This window comes from Canis lupus, chromosome 36, assembly GCF_048164855.1.
Source record: "Canis lupus baileyi chromosome 36, mCanLup2.hap1, whole genome shotgun sequence".
NCBI classification, from domain to species: Eukaryota; Metazoa; Chordata; class Mammalia; order Carnivora; family Canidae; genus Canis; species Canis lupus.
The window spans coordinates 8,330,021-8,345,319 of NC_132873.1; the positions used below are offsets into that span (position 1 = coordinate 8,330,021).

Here is a 15,299-nt window from a genome sequence, read left to right on the forward strand (position 1 = left end):
TCACCAAAAGAAAAAAAACAATCTCAATTTCTTTTCCAGGATACAATAGCAATGAAGTTTCAGTAAAAATGCAGTTATTTCTGTACCTTGTAACTGCCAGTGCTAAAAAAAAAAAAAAAAAGGCTATAAACCTGCTGGTCAGAGACTGAATCTAAAGTGAATCTTTTGTACAGTGCACAACTTACCCTGTATACTCAGTAAAGCCATCAGCATACCTATAGAGTGAATAAACCCTGAGTTAGACTCCTGGAAATAAAAGAGTGTGGTAAAAAATAAAATAATAATAATAATAATAATAATAATAATAATAAAACACTTGGAGGATTTGGCCCATTTTTACCAGGCAATTTAGAAAATCCAATGTTCTCTGCTTAATATAATGTGGGGTGGTTGATCAAATAATCCCAAACACATATAATAAAATCTGATGTCCCAGTTCCCCGGGCCCTGCAGACATAACCAACCACATGAATATAATGATTTAAATAGGAGAAAAAGAAGACTGAACAGGGATGGAGAGATGGCAGCTGTCATTCAGTCAGACATGACACTCTTAAGCATTTAATCAACAGTTTTAAATTTTAATTGGAAATTAAGACATTTTAAGAGATTTTTTCTTTTAAATATAAAACCTGATGTTTTTCATGTTCATATATTTTATACAAGATTCTTAAACATGTCACATATGCTTCTAGTGACATTTTCTGCTCTGAAAAAGAAGAGTAATGAAAAGTTAATGATTGTGAAATGCTAATGACCCAAGAGGTCACATGTAATAAAATCTGTGTCGTTCAATCTGATAAACTGAGAAGGACAACGAATGTGACTTTTCTAATTTTAAGTAGAGTATTATAGAATAAAACAAGTGTTAATCCCACTTCTTCTTTAGGACTTTTATTCTAGACACGATTTCCTTGAATACCACGGAAATAAAGGGTGTCCATGAACTACATGAACACAGACTCTAAAGAATGTGGAAAGAGTGTGCTTGGTCTCTCAGCCACCACAATGAGAGGAGACCCACATGTAGTGTAGCAGTGTCACTGCAGCGGCTGCTCTGTGCCAATACCGCACCAGGCTGATAGGCTTGTGGTGGCAAAATCAATGGTTCACACACTCATTCACTGAGGCTCAACATATACTCCCACATATACTAGGTTACGGGCTGGAGAGTCTTTCTGAGACTTCTCGGTGGCAAGCTATGTTTTGTTTTGAATAGTCATTGCCTTGCAGTAGACCTGCTGGGGTTTTGCTTTTTGTGTGTTGTTGTTGTTTTTAACTGCTATGCCACATTTTTCAGAACTTGAGAATAAGTGGTGTTTTTTTTTTTTTTAAGTGGTGTTAAATAGCAAAATTCAACCAAATAAATTTGAAGATCTAATTGGTGCTATTAAACGATTCATGAATTGGGCAGCACCACATCCAGCACGTAGAGAGACACTCCAAGGACTTGTACAAAATGGAAGGTTGTTATAGCCTGAGTGGCTCAGTCAGTTAAGTGTCCAACTCTTGATTTTGGCTCAGGTCATGATCTCAGGGTCATGAGGTCAAGACCTGTATTGGGTTCTGTGCTAGGCAGGGAACCTGCTTAAGATTCTCTCTCTCCCTTTGCCCTCTCTCACTCACCCGTCTGCATGTGCTGTCTCTCTCTCTCAAAAAAAAAAAAAAAAAAGACAGTGGGGGAAAGAAAGTTATTTGAAAAAAAAAAAAAATGGGGCAACCCTGGTGGCTCAGCAGTTTAGTGCTGCCTTCAGCCCAGGGTGTGATCCTGGAGACCCGGGATCGAGTCCCACATAGGGCTCCCTGCATGGAGCCTGCTCCTGTCTCTGCCTGTGTCTCTGCCTCTCTCTCTCTCTCTCTCTCTCTCTCTCTCTCTGTGTGTCTCTCATGAATAAATAAATAAAATCTTAAAAAAAAAATTGTCACAGGGCTTTCTATGGGAAAAAGCCAGGGGTCTTACCATGCAGATGACCTCATCTTCCTTTGGGTAATGGAGAGAGGCCATGTAGCAGACTGATTGAAAAATTTCAGACTGAGCAGTTAAGACTACATTTCTGGAGGAATTTAAGACTGCAATTAAATTATGTATTATGCAATTAGATTATGTATGATTTTCCTGAAAAAGGTTTGGGAAATAAAGCTAAGTGACACCATTTTGGGGCTGTGTGGGTTTTTTGGTTGTTTTTAACAGAGGTTTTGGGCCAATGTGTACAAAAAGAAAAAGGAAAAGAAAAAGAAAGGTGGCCAATAGGCAATGTAAATCCATTCCCAGGTGCTACAAAATAGTAAGCAAATGTTACCTCCACTCTGGGATCTGAGCAGATCCTGTGTTTAAAATGGCTGTTCTAGAGGAAATAGAATTTCTGTCAGTGTGCCTGCTCTCCTATAGGCACATTGAGAAAGACTTTCATTCATCATGTGGCAAATAGATATAAAAAACCAAGAATGGAGTGACATTGCATAGTCCCTAGCTACTTGTAGAAGGCTCATCAATGTTTTTTAGATGGATGGATGGATGGATGGATGGATGGATGGATGGATGGAAGGAAGGGAGGGAGACAGTGAAGGAAGGAAAGAAACAGAAGATAGCCATCACCTCAACAGTTAGGGAGTCAACATTTTCAATATTAGCCAGGATATATTTTGGTCTCTGGACATTAAAGGGAGAAGTTAAAGGAGAGAGAATTTACCCAACATCCTCTCTCTCTACTTCTTTTCTGCTCCCAAATAAGAAGAGGGCTGATGTGGATGGGTTAGGGATAAGGACATTCTTGGGAACACAGAACTATTGGAAGAGTGCAGACAACAGAGGGCTTGAGGTTCAAGGATTCGGGTCTCAGATATTTCTACCTCTCCATCTCTTTCTACCAAAGACGTGACTTAAAGTTGGATTTATTGGGGCGCCTGAGAGTGGGTCAGTAGGTTAAACATCTGACTCTTGATTTTGGCTCGGGTCATGATCTGAGTTGTGAGATTGAGCCCTGCACTGGGCTCTACACTGGGTGTGGAGCCTGCTTAAGATCCTCTCTTTCCCTCTGCCCCACCCCCCTCACTCTCTAATTAAAGAAAGAAAGATGAAAGAAAGAAAGAAAGAAAGTTCGATTTCTTAACTCTCCATTTTCTCTAAACAATATTAGATGAATTTGTGAAATAATCAATGTCTTTCTCAAAGCTATTTAGATATTTAAATTTCATCAGTTCAAAGAATTGTTCACATTGCATGCATTTCTTATTATGGTGTCAGTAGTGAAATTTTGCAATGGTAATTCTTTCCTGAACCAAATTCAACCTTTTGAGTGTCAAAGAAAGTACTTTAGGGACCCTGGGTGGCTCAGTTAGTAAAGTGTCTGCCTTCAGCTCAGGTCATGATCCCAGGGTCCTGGGATCAAGCCCCACATCAGGCTCTCTGCTCAGTAGGGAGTCGGCTTCTCCCCCCATCCCCCTTCCGCTTGTGCTCTCTCTCAAATAAATACATAAAATCTTTTTTTAAAAAAGGAAGTATTTTAGACAGTATTAATTCATGTCATAGAAATTAAAAGAGTAGCTTCTTTTAAAATGCTGAGGCCTTCTAACTATATATTTTTCTCTTGCAATACATAGTTACTGGAGAAAAATTGGAAAATATAGAAAAATGTAAAGAAATAGAAATTATTTAAAAAAAAGAAATAGAAATTATTTGTTAGATTTACTCTCAGAGATGAGAAAAGCAATGTTAGAAGTTCCTTTTCTTCCTCTTGGGAATATGTTTCCTAAAACTTTAGGAACATAGTGGGGGTCATATGACTGAGCTCTGGTCAGTGATGTGGACAGAGTGATGTGCCTCAATTTCAGGCCATACCTCTGACACCACCTTCCTTTACCTGTCTAATGAATGCATTTTCCCTAGAAGATAGGTAGACCCTGGACTTTCATAAAATTACAGAGAGAAGAGTTGCTCTACATTATACTATGCTTTGTACTACGATATAACAAGAAATAAATTTTTATCGTTAATCAACAGAGACTTAGGGGTTGTCAATTACAACAGGTAGCCCAATCTGACTAATGCAGGTAATCACTAACATTCAGCATTTTTTTTCAAGTCCTTTTTCTACGTGTATATTCAAAATAATTGTAGTCATATGAAAGTATGCCTTTGTATTCTGACTTTTTAAAAATTTAAGATTATTTCATAGAATTTTCTGTTTTATTATAAATACTTCATAAGTGTAACTTTTAATGACTACATAGTATTCTGTTGTATATGTACATTATATTTATATAACTAAAACCTCTTTTAGGATGATTGAGATCTATCTAGTTTTTCACTGTAACTATATAATGAACATGTTTATGTGTAAATTTGTGTACACATATCTTTTTATTTTCCTTAAGTAGAGTTTTAGAAATAGAATCACTGGGTGAATATTTTAAGTATCAGTTCTGATATAGATTGGCAAACTGTTTTCCCTAAAATTTGCATTCCCATCATAGGTGATATGGGAATAGCTGTTGTATCTTCACCAGTATCAAGAATTATTATAATGCATGGAAATAGCATCCCCTTGCCAACAGGGTTAACAGACTATATGGAAAGTAAGTTCCATGATATCTGCTGCATTTTACAGATTCTCTACTTCTTAAATTAGTGAAGCCACAGACTCACTGTGTTTGCAAATTCCAGCATAGGAAGGGTGGAATCGTCAAGAATAAGAGACCACTTTAATAGCATAAACTGTTTGAAATCTATTAGAATGAGGGCAAAGGACTGAGAGATAATATTTGAATACAGCTCTGAGGAATAAATTGGGAACCTGCCATTCAGACAAGAGGGCAAAGGACAATACAGATGGAGAAACAAATATGCAAATATGTGGAGCCGTAAATGAGAGGCCAAGGGTGGAAAAGAGCAAGCCCATCTGTATTTTCAGAACATGAGATAATGGCATAGAAGCTAAGACTGAAAAGAAGCTACAGCTCATGAAGGGCTATGCATGTCAGGCTAAGGAGGCTGAGATTTATTCTTAACTAAGAGAAGGGAGATATGTGAATAACTGAGTTGATTTTTAAGAAATCAAAGTGACTTTGTATTACGTACAAGACACTTTATAGACATTATTGTTTTTGATTATGAAAACAAATCCACGAGGTAAGTTCTAGGACCATATTTACAAGATATGTCAAAATTGAAATCAGCATCAAGTCACTTAAATGGAAGAACTGAGATTTGAACATAGGTCTTTCTGGCTTCAAGCCTGTGATCTTTTCATTGTGCTATGTTGCTTTCCATGCTATGACAATGTGGAAGATAAGTTGGAAAGAAAACACAGTAGAAGCAAGGAGTCATATATTAGAAGGCCATTGTATTGTTTGGGGAAGAGAAAATGAGATCCTTAATTAAGTATCACTAGAATAAAGTGGGATTCAAAAAGCCAAGACCAAAGGAAAGACATTTTTAAGAAAAAGGGACTAGATTTAACTTGGCAGCTAGGGAGATGGAAGATAGATTGGAGTTTAAGGGATCGGAGCTGGATTTCAGTGGCTTCCAGACTAAATGAGACATGATCTTATAGGAATTAGGTTTAAAGGTATGGTTGAGACCATTCTGTAAGGTTTTCCCCCAAGCCATTTCACACCACTGCTATTCCTACTCATCATAATTCTTCAAGGCTATTACATTCCAGCAATTGATATTGCCAGAAACTGTGTTGTAGTCATATACATCTTTCTGTTTGTCAACAAAATGTACTGTAGGGAAGAAACTTTCTCATAATATTAGAAATTAATTTTCAAGATACTCAACACCCTAGGGAAGTGCCAGCTTCAACAAGATGGTAACAGATTTCTCATGAAGTCCCTGAAAAATTGCACTGAAAAGCATGGCATTCTATCTACAGTCAGCCTCTGCAATAATTTACTCCAAGTCAGAAATGAACCTTCTGTTTTAAGTAAAATATAGAGGAGATATTTGAGGTTCTAGGCAACTAACATATCTTTGAATACATTGTGCATACTATGGACTAATCTAATATTACTAGATTAGTTACTAATGTCTTATGTTAAACTCTATAGAGACTATACAAAGACTTTGAAGAAAGACCTTAAGAAGACTCCAAATGTAGTATTTATACATTGGCCTACATTATAGTGCAAACCTACATTATAGTGTTTGCAAAACTTGGCCTTGTCTATGACTATTAATACTTGATCATTAATGAATGGTTTCAGTTATATCATTTAGACTTTCTGTTACCCTTCAAATCCTTGAATTTTCTAGCATTCTAGAGCATCTTTCAGACTTCTTATGAAGTTCTACACGTGCCTGTCAGTCAGAGTCTAGTCAGAAAACAGAAATTAGCTGTTTCCAAAAGAGGAGTTTAACACAGGAAATTCTTTACACTGGTAATGGAAGATCTGAGAAGGCAAGCAGAGGATGGTAAGGAAACCAGAGATTAGCAAGAGGAGGAGGAGGAAGAAGGGAGAAATAATGTTACTAAAGTTCCAAAGCAAAGGCCCAACGTCAAGTGGAATCACAGTAGACAACTCAATGGGAGGAGGAGAAGACACACCCTGTTAGGAGACATACCTTGTTAAAGATATTGCTCAGAGGAAAGAGAGAGGAGAAGTATCTTATTCTCTCCTTTCCTCCTGATTTCCAGTCTCTTGTGTGGGCCTCTTATTGGCCAAACCTATCCAAATGCCAGAGTGCAAGGGAACCTGGGAAATGGAGCTTCTTCAACATGGAGAAGGTCGAGGAATTCATCTGACAGCAAAACAGACACATGGTTAGCAAAAGGTGCTGATACTTAAACAATATGTTAGTCATGGGCTCAATAAGAAAGCTGAGTTCCACGGAAAAACCTAGACATATATTGAGAATAATAATCTTGGCTTCACAAACAGTTTCCCATAAGTACTGATAATGGTAAAATACTCATGGTTCTTCGAGGATGAAAAGAGTGCTGATAATCTCATAAAAGGAGGACATAGTGGGCATCCACATCATAAAGGAAGTTTTGGAACAAAGCCTTCCACTGACATCTTCCTGGATTATTCTATCCCTGCTCTCAGCATTTAGCCAACTGAGACAAGTACGTGCAGTATCAGATGTGATCTAAAGCTAAACAAGGCTAACTAGCATTTCGTGGGGCTTTGTACTTTCTATTATGTTTCTTCCTCAAAAGTCTGCCATTGCTGGGTCACTTCACTACTTATCGGAAATATCACTCTATGGAGTTGGTTTCAGCAAAATTTTACCTTCTGGGATGTTATGTCATCATTCACTTCCCAGTCAGAGTCAGTTTCTTATGTTGAGAATAAACCAGAATTTCCCACCAATGACTCTTCAGCTTATGGTGACGGAGCTATATACACAGTCCAAACACTGGTGGTAGCTGGCTCTGAGAAGTGCTTCGAAGAATATTATCTGCATTATGAGTTCTCTTGGAAGTCAAAAATCTCCCCACTCCTCCATGTTTACCAATATAATACAAATTTTATTGGAAACTCTAACAGCAGGCTTTTATCTTAATTATCACAATCATGATCTATGCAGCATCGAAGTCACAAACTCAGTGGTCACCATGTGCTTTCTACTTGCCTAGAGGGTAATGGAAAGAATCATACACGATCTTGATGTCCAGAGTTGACTGTCACAAAAATTCCTGAAGAGATTATGACACTTCCAGAAAAAGTGTTGATGTTAAAAAATGTGCTTGAAGTATATCTTCCATCGGAACAAATTGTATGATTAACTGCCTAGAGCCCTAAAATACTTTATAATGGTGAAAGAGTAATGCCTGAGTAATTCAAGACATTCAATTGTTCACTCACAACATAATAGTAATCGTTAACATTTAGTAAGCACTTACGGCATACCAAGCACTGTTGTAAGCACTGCACATCTACTAACTCCTTTAAACATTACAGTGTTATCGTTTTCATTCTGAAAATGAGGGAACCGAGACAATGAAAGATTATTTTTCTAATGCTAGAAAATTAGAACTTGCCCTAGAATCACACAATCAGGGTCAGAGACAGAATGTGAACCCAGACAGACTGGCTCCAGAGTCCATATTATTAAATACTCTGCTCCCCGCCTTTTTCTTCTAGATGGTTATTACACTGTCTTGACCATCTTTCATTCTCTGGCACTTTCAGAGAGCATCTTGTGTGAAAGTTTCGACTTGAAGCTTTGCCTAGTGATCCAAAATTGAGTTAGATGTTACAATCGTAGATTATATTGCGGCACATGAGCCCCCTCTATTCTATGAAGAGTATGTCTGTTCAGTGGTTCATATGGAATTTTCACGACCACATCGTAGGAAGAACAATGTTATTAACATAGACTTGTGAAAACACCTAGAAATAAGTTTTCAGCCATATCATGTAGTTGTTATAGATTGCTGTAAACAATTTACCCCAATCAAGTATAAAGGTTCTGCAGACAGGACTCTTATCCAAGCTGCCAAAATTGGAGAGTCAGGCTGAAATGATGTTGATCTTTAAGTTAACCTAAGTGTTTATCTGAGGAGCTGGCCATCATATCTTGACAGATTTCTCTAGCTCATTCTGTGACTCTAAGGTCAACCACAGGAGCCACCCTACTGAGTTACAAATGGGGAAATAACTCTAAAAACTTGCTACAGCCATATGCTTCCAGCTTACCTGAGGACTCACACAATAAACAGGAATATAATTGAGTTACTGCTCTATTTGTACACATTATTTACGCATCTGCACCCTCAAAATTATTTTTGTTAGAATTACAGATATAGATCAAGTATGATCGAGCCATTCTTGTTTCATAATAGATACACAAGGTTGGCATCATAATGTTGCTAGTCGTGAAGGCTTTCCTCCAAGAGCTGAACTAATGGAAGCATTTTACTGCAAACCAGTCAAGATTTTTTGTAATTCTGAGGACTCACAAAAACCATAAGGCAATAATTCTCTGGCCACTTCCTGTTCTGAAGTGGTCTTGCTTATTTCTGTTTCCAAAGAAATCACAAAAAGCAAACTGTATCTTCCTTAAAAGGGGAGATATCTGAAGTATGCCAAGGGTATATGGTTCAGCATTCGTTCTGAGATGGAATAGACTCAAATTACACAAGCAATGTAATTTTTACAACATCAAAGAACTGTCTTGTTGAATGCTGCTATAGTTATGTACACCTACATGTTAATTTATTCCAGGGGTACCTGGGTGGCTCAGTCAATAAAGTGTGTGACTTTTAGTTTTGGCTCAGGTCATGATCTCAGCATTGTGGGATGGAGCCCTGCCTTGGGCTCCATGTTCAGCGGGGAGTCTACTGGAGATTCTCTTTCTGCTGCTCCCCCTGTCCCTCTCTACCCCTCCCCCTAATAAATAAATACATAAAATCTTTAAATTCCTCCAAAACTTAGAGGCTTAAAACAATGACAACACTTATTTTGCTCGTAAATCTGAAATTTAGGATACCTTGAGGATAGTTCATTTTTACTCCACTTGCTATCAGCCAGCACGGCTCAAAGGCTAGAACTCATTCATTTATATTAATTGTGGTTGATGTTGACGTCCGCCAAGTTATTAGCCAGGACTATAAGCCAAAACACTTACCTGTGGCCTCTTCATATGATCTGGACTTCCTTACAACATGATGACGGATTCTGAAGGGCAGGTACCCTGAGAAAGAGAGAACCAGGCAAAGATTGGATTTCTTTCTATGCCCCAGCCTTGGAAATCATGCAACGTCTTATCCATCACATTCTATTGCTTAAAGCAGTTGGAAAGATGTATCCAAGTTCAAGATAGGGAACAGACCTCACCTCTAAATGGAGACAGACAGGTCAGGGCAACTTTGTGGAGAACTTGTGAAATGGGACACATGTTGGTGTAGCAATCTTCAGAAAACACAGTCAGCCACAAAGGTCTACTAGTTTCTTTGAACATTTCTTTAATTTTCCCAAATAGAGCAATGTCACTTTTAGGGAGGCTCGCCTTTCAGCCTCTATTTCTTGGAGGATGCCCATGAAAGTACTTTGCTTTCTCCTTTCTGGTTTCAAAGAAAATTGAGTCTTTTTCTCTTACTCCAACATTGGCAATACCAGATAAAGTACATGAAAGACACATGACCGGCAAAGTTATGTGTATTACAGACAGTATCTCTTTTTTTTGTCTGTGGTCTTTAGAAATATTTTTGTAATGAACTAAAGGGGAAATATATAGCGTATATGGATTAAATTTTGACAATTGTGATTAGCTTTATAATGCTGTGTAAATGATATTACATAACACTATTCCTGGATGCCTGTGCTTTCTTCTTTGAAAATATTGACGTTAGTATTTTCCTCACACCTTTGGGATATTATAAATATTATCAAGTTAATGAATATGATTTGTTTGCAATGCAAAAAGAAAGCTATGCAACCAAAGGATAACCATTTTACCTTTGAATTTGTAGGTAACAAATCATATTTGATCATAGTCAAGATTTTTTGGTGTGATTGAGATGGTTTTGTGAGATTCGGTGAATTGGCAATCTATTCCCAAAGAGGATAAGAGCTGTAATAATATTTCAAATCATACTGTGTGTACATTTAAGGATGGGATGACTGACTATGAAGTTTTCAAACCCTCTATAAACATTTTGCTTTGGTTTAGATTTTGCTAATTGTGGTATATCACATTCTATCAAATATTCTGAATTAAGGGAGAAAATAATAGAATATCTTAAAAAGATGGATTTCTGTGACTAACACAATGGTAAATACAGCTGAAGCAACTGACTGGCCTACCCTTAATTCAGAGGATATTACTTAGTGAAAGAAAAAATGCTATCAAAGAAGGAAGGTTTTGATTCTAACACCTAATCAGACTAGCAGAAAAAAAAATTAAGGCAAAAGCATCTTAGATTTATGGGCAAAGTAGTTCTGCATAACTACTGAGAAGAGTAAAATTTGATCATATTTGTTACATTGGTAATTTTATAAAGAAAGAGAAAAGGCAAGAGAGGAAAAAATGGTGCTTTTGTTTTAGGAAAAAAGTGTTGAAACAGTGTTGTTTTCACCAGTGTTGTTTACAAATGCTCTGAACATTTGTGGACAAGAACCAAAGAGGGTTTTTGGTGGAGGTTGTTTTGTTTGTATTTGTCTTTGTAGTGTCTGTACTTCCTAAAATTGCCCTGGTAACTGAATTTTAAGACTATTGCTCAAACTCGGTAGATTTGAGGCAAATTGTTTATGAAAGCGTTGTAAAAATTAAAAAAAAAAAACTTGAATAAGACCATCTTTAAAATTAGAAGCTATGAATTGGAGTGGCTGGAAATTAAAAAAAAAAAAAACACCTCCTTACTTTCAGCAAAGGCAAAATTGTTAGTGAGTCAAGATAATTTTCTTAAATAGGTGTCTGAATTTGCAGGAAGGAGTGAAAGAATAAATAGCTGAGAGGCCCAATTATTACAGGTTAATGCAAAATAAATAGCACAACTGGAATAACCATTACCCACCCACATACTTGCACATATTAGTAATGAGCCTCCTGTCAATACATACACATAAGTCACTTTTATTCTTTTACACTTGTGTATGGAGAAGCATAAAAATGAGGAGAAGAAGCAGCAGAAGGGGAGGTCATAATATAATCATTTTAGAACTCCATGATTTAAATATGATTTCAATCCCATCTACCTTTTTTTCCCCCTGTTATTGAATCAGTATTTCAGGAAATCTTTCAACCTAAGATGACAGTGCTTATAACTAAGAGAGGAAAGTGTCTGTGATGTTTGAAAAAAGGGAGGAAAAAAAAAGATCAAGAAGAAAGAAGGATATAGGAGAATCGGCAGTGAGATGACAGAAAGCCAAAGAAAGAGAAGAGAATGAATTAGGAAACAAGGAAGAAAGGAAATAAAAGGAAGGAAAAAGGCAGAAGCAAATAAAGGAGGATCCTGTAAGCCAGAGGCTGACCAGGTAGGTTCATTGACTAAACCCAGCCTGTTGTCTGTTGGTGTGCAGCCCTAGTGAAGAATGCTTTGTACATTTTTAATTGGTTGGAAAAAAATGAAAAGAACAGTATTCTATGACATTTAAAGTTGTATGTCTATAAATAAAGTTTTATTAGTTACATAAAAACTTGTGTCCGTAAACAAAGTTTTATTGAAACACACCGATGGTCTATTTGTTACATGTTGCTTAGGGTTGCTTTAGTGCTGCAACAGAGGAGTAGAGTAACTGTGAGAAGGACTGTATGGCCCTCAAAGACTAAAATATTTATGATTTGGACCTTACAGCAAAAGTTTGCCAACCCCTGGAGTAATCTATAAATATTTATGAAATATCATCCATGTGCTCAGCACCACCCTCTATGGAGAACACGAAAGAACAGAGAAAATCATGAAGACCTGACTCTGATCGCCTGGGACTTACAATCTGGCTGCAGAGGGAAAAACTCGTAGCAGCTGTTCTTCATCTTACTAGTAACTACAAAAATGGCATTAATGTATGGTTTATTTCTTCCTTGTTCTTGCTGAACAAGATAGCTTGGATAGCTTATAAGCAGAACTCAGGCATTCAGAATACAATTGCATTCTTAAAATTCCTATTTATATCCTTAGCTTCTAGTGCAAGGTGATCATCCACATTTCCAGCAAATACAAAATACCATGAAGGCTTGACCTTGAGTGGATAATCCAGCAAAACCAGTCTCTCAGTAAGACAATTCCTAAAAGAAAAGAAGGTTTGGTGAAGGATGTATAAAAATGTCTGAGGATAGGGGCACCTGGATGGCTCAGTGGTTGAGCATCTGCCTTTGGCTCAGGTCCATGATCCCGGGGTCTTAGGATCGAGTCTAGCATCGGGCTCCCGGCAGGGAGCCTGCTTCTCCCTCTGCTTATGTCTCTGCCTCCCTCTGGTTGTCTCTCGTGAATAAATAAATAAAATCTTTTTTAAAAATGTCTGAGGATAAATGCAACCCTTTATGCCAAGTTACCAACCCAAAGGGAATGGTATGGATTATCCTTATTGAGCTAAAATAGAAATAAAGTTGCACAGTGCTTTGTTGAAAATAAATTTCTCCCCCACTTCAAATTAAGCTTGCGTCTTCCTCATTGCTCAGGAGCCTGACTTGAAGAGATGAGAAAACAGAAGAACTACTCACGCAAGTGTTTTCTTCAAAAGTAGCAATTTTTCACACTCTGTATGTCTCCAGCATCTGATTCGATGACTACTAAGTGGCTATTGAACGCTTGACTGTGCCCAGTCCGAATTGAGATGTGCTATAATTATAAAATACACACCTGATGTTAAACACTTACTGCAAAAAAAAAAAAAAAAGAAGAAGAAGAATGCACTATATCTAATATTTTTTCTAGATCTCAATTATATGCTGAAATGATATTTGGGATGTATTTAGTTAGACAAACTTTGTTTTTTAATTTCACCTATTTCCTTTTATTTTTTATTTTTTTATTTTTTTTTTTATTTATTTTTAAGATTTTATTTATGAGAGACACAGAGAGATAGAGAGGCAGAGACACAGGCAGAGGGAGAATCAGGCTCCAGGAAGGGAGCCCAACATGGGACTCGATCCCAGGTCTCCAGGATCATACCTTGGGCCAAAGGCAGGCACTCAACCCCTGAGCCACCCAGGGATCCCCTTTTTATTTTTTAAAGTGTTAATTCTACAAAATCTAAAATCACCTGTATGGTCTTCATTATATTTCAAGTGGACAGAGCTGCTCTAACATGCTGAATAACAGTTGTTAGATCTGGATTCAAGGAGTAGCCCCCATGGCCTCTTCCCTCACCTCCTTCAAGTTTTTGCTCAAATGTCACCTACTCAACAAAGTCTCTCAATGAAAATTACAAATTCCCCAAATTCCCCAAATTCCCAACCTCCTTACCTAGTTCTCTTTCTTTTCAGTTACTGTTGTCTAGCTTACTACATAGCTTATGTGATGATTATATTTATTGTTCATGGTCTTTCTCCCTGCCCTCCATGTGGTATAACTATTGTATCTGTTTTCTCTCACTGATGTATCCCTAGCACAGAGGGTAATGCCTGGTACTTTGCAGAAAATTTAAAAAATACATACATCTGCTGAATAAATGAATGGCAAATGTTAAAAGACACACTGCAAAATTTTCCATTTAAACATCAATGGCCAGCATTTGAAGACTTTAGATAAGGTTGTCAAAGGATGGTGCTTTCTTTAAGCTTCTCTCCTGGCAAGTCTCCCTCCACCCCACACGCAGATCTATCCCCCAGGCCTCCTCACCTCCCATGCTGAGACCTGGCTATTTGTTCTCTACATTTTACTTCTAGACCAGCTAAGAGATTTAGGAGTTGGGATTCCAGAGATCAGATGTTGACACTGGAAGACTATTATTGAGCCTCCTCCATGAAAGTGAATTGATATGCAGCATCTCAACAAAACCTTTCTGAGATACAGTTTGCACATATGCCTTCATTTAACTGGATTAAAGTCTGACAAAGTGAGGTCTGTCCATTAATCTCTGGGTTTGAATTGAAAGCCATCAGCAGCAGAAGTTCTCAAGCAATGGTATGTAAGACAAACAAAGAGCAGAAACACACTCATAAACACAGAGAACAATCTGATGGTTGCCAGTGGGGAGGGCAGGGGGGGGGGGATACGGGAAAAATAGGTGAAGGGGAGTGGGAGATCCAAACTTCCAATAATGGAACAAGTAAGTCACAGGGATGAAAAGTACAGCTTAGGGAGTACAGTGAACGGTGCTGTAATAGTGTTGTCTGGTGACAGCTGGTGAGCTACACTTACGGTGAGCACCGCACAACATGTAGACTTGAAGTATAGTTGACCCACAATGTCATTGGGGTCACAATGTTATATTAAAGAAAGAAAACACTTCTGGGTGCTGAATTAATTACCTCAAATCTATAATAGTGCAAACCACAGAAATTGGGCTATAGGTCTTAATGACACCCCAAACTTTTCATATCAGGGGAATAAAATGAAATGTGGCTCTGAAAATGGTCCAAATCATTCAGAAGTTCTTGACTTCATCCAAAGCACATCAAATTCCATACTCTTAAGACGTCTGCTTAAGTTTTAACACATTAAATCATGCCTAAAACCATACCTAAGTGGAGATTGCTTATGTTTGTACAGAAAGAATTATTACAATATCTGCTTATTCCTTACATCAAAGTTGCTAATATTCCTTTCACTTTACTTTTTTTTTCCATTTCACAAGGAAGAGAAATCATCTTGTTTAAACCTACTTCTCAACTTCTTGATTGCAAACCTTACATTAAACCCACTTACATTAAACCTACTGTTCAACTTCTCAGTGCAAACCTTACA

General features: G+C 37.5%; 1 long non-coding RNA gene across 1 annotated transcript in view; it reads right to left on the minus strand.

Moving 5' to 3' along the window:
* LOC140625550 (uncharacterized) overlaps nucleotides 1–13,231 on the minus strand; it is a 34,539-nt gene extending 21,308 nt beyond the window's left edge. The window contains exons 1-2 of the long non-coding RNA XR_012024904.1: nucleotides 13,112–13,231; nucleotides 9,578–9,643 (exon numbers count right to left, since the gene is read on the minus strand). This is a non-coding gene — a long non-coding RNA (uncharacterized lncRNA). The remainder of the gene's footprint in view (nucleotides 1–9,577; nucleotides 9,644–13,111) is intronic.
* Between the last annotated feature and the right edge of the window lie 2,068 nt (nucleotides 13,232–15,299).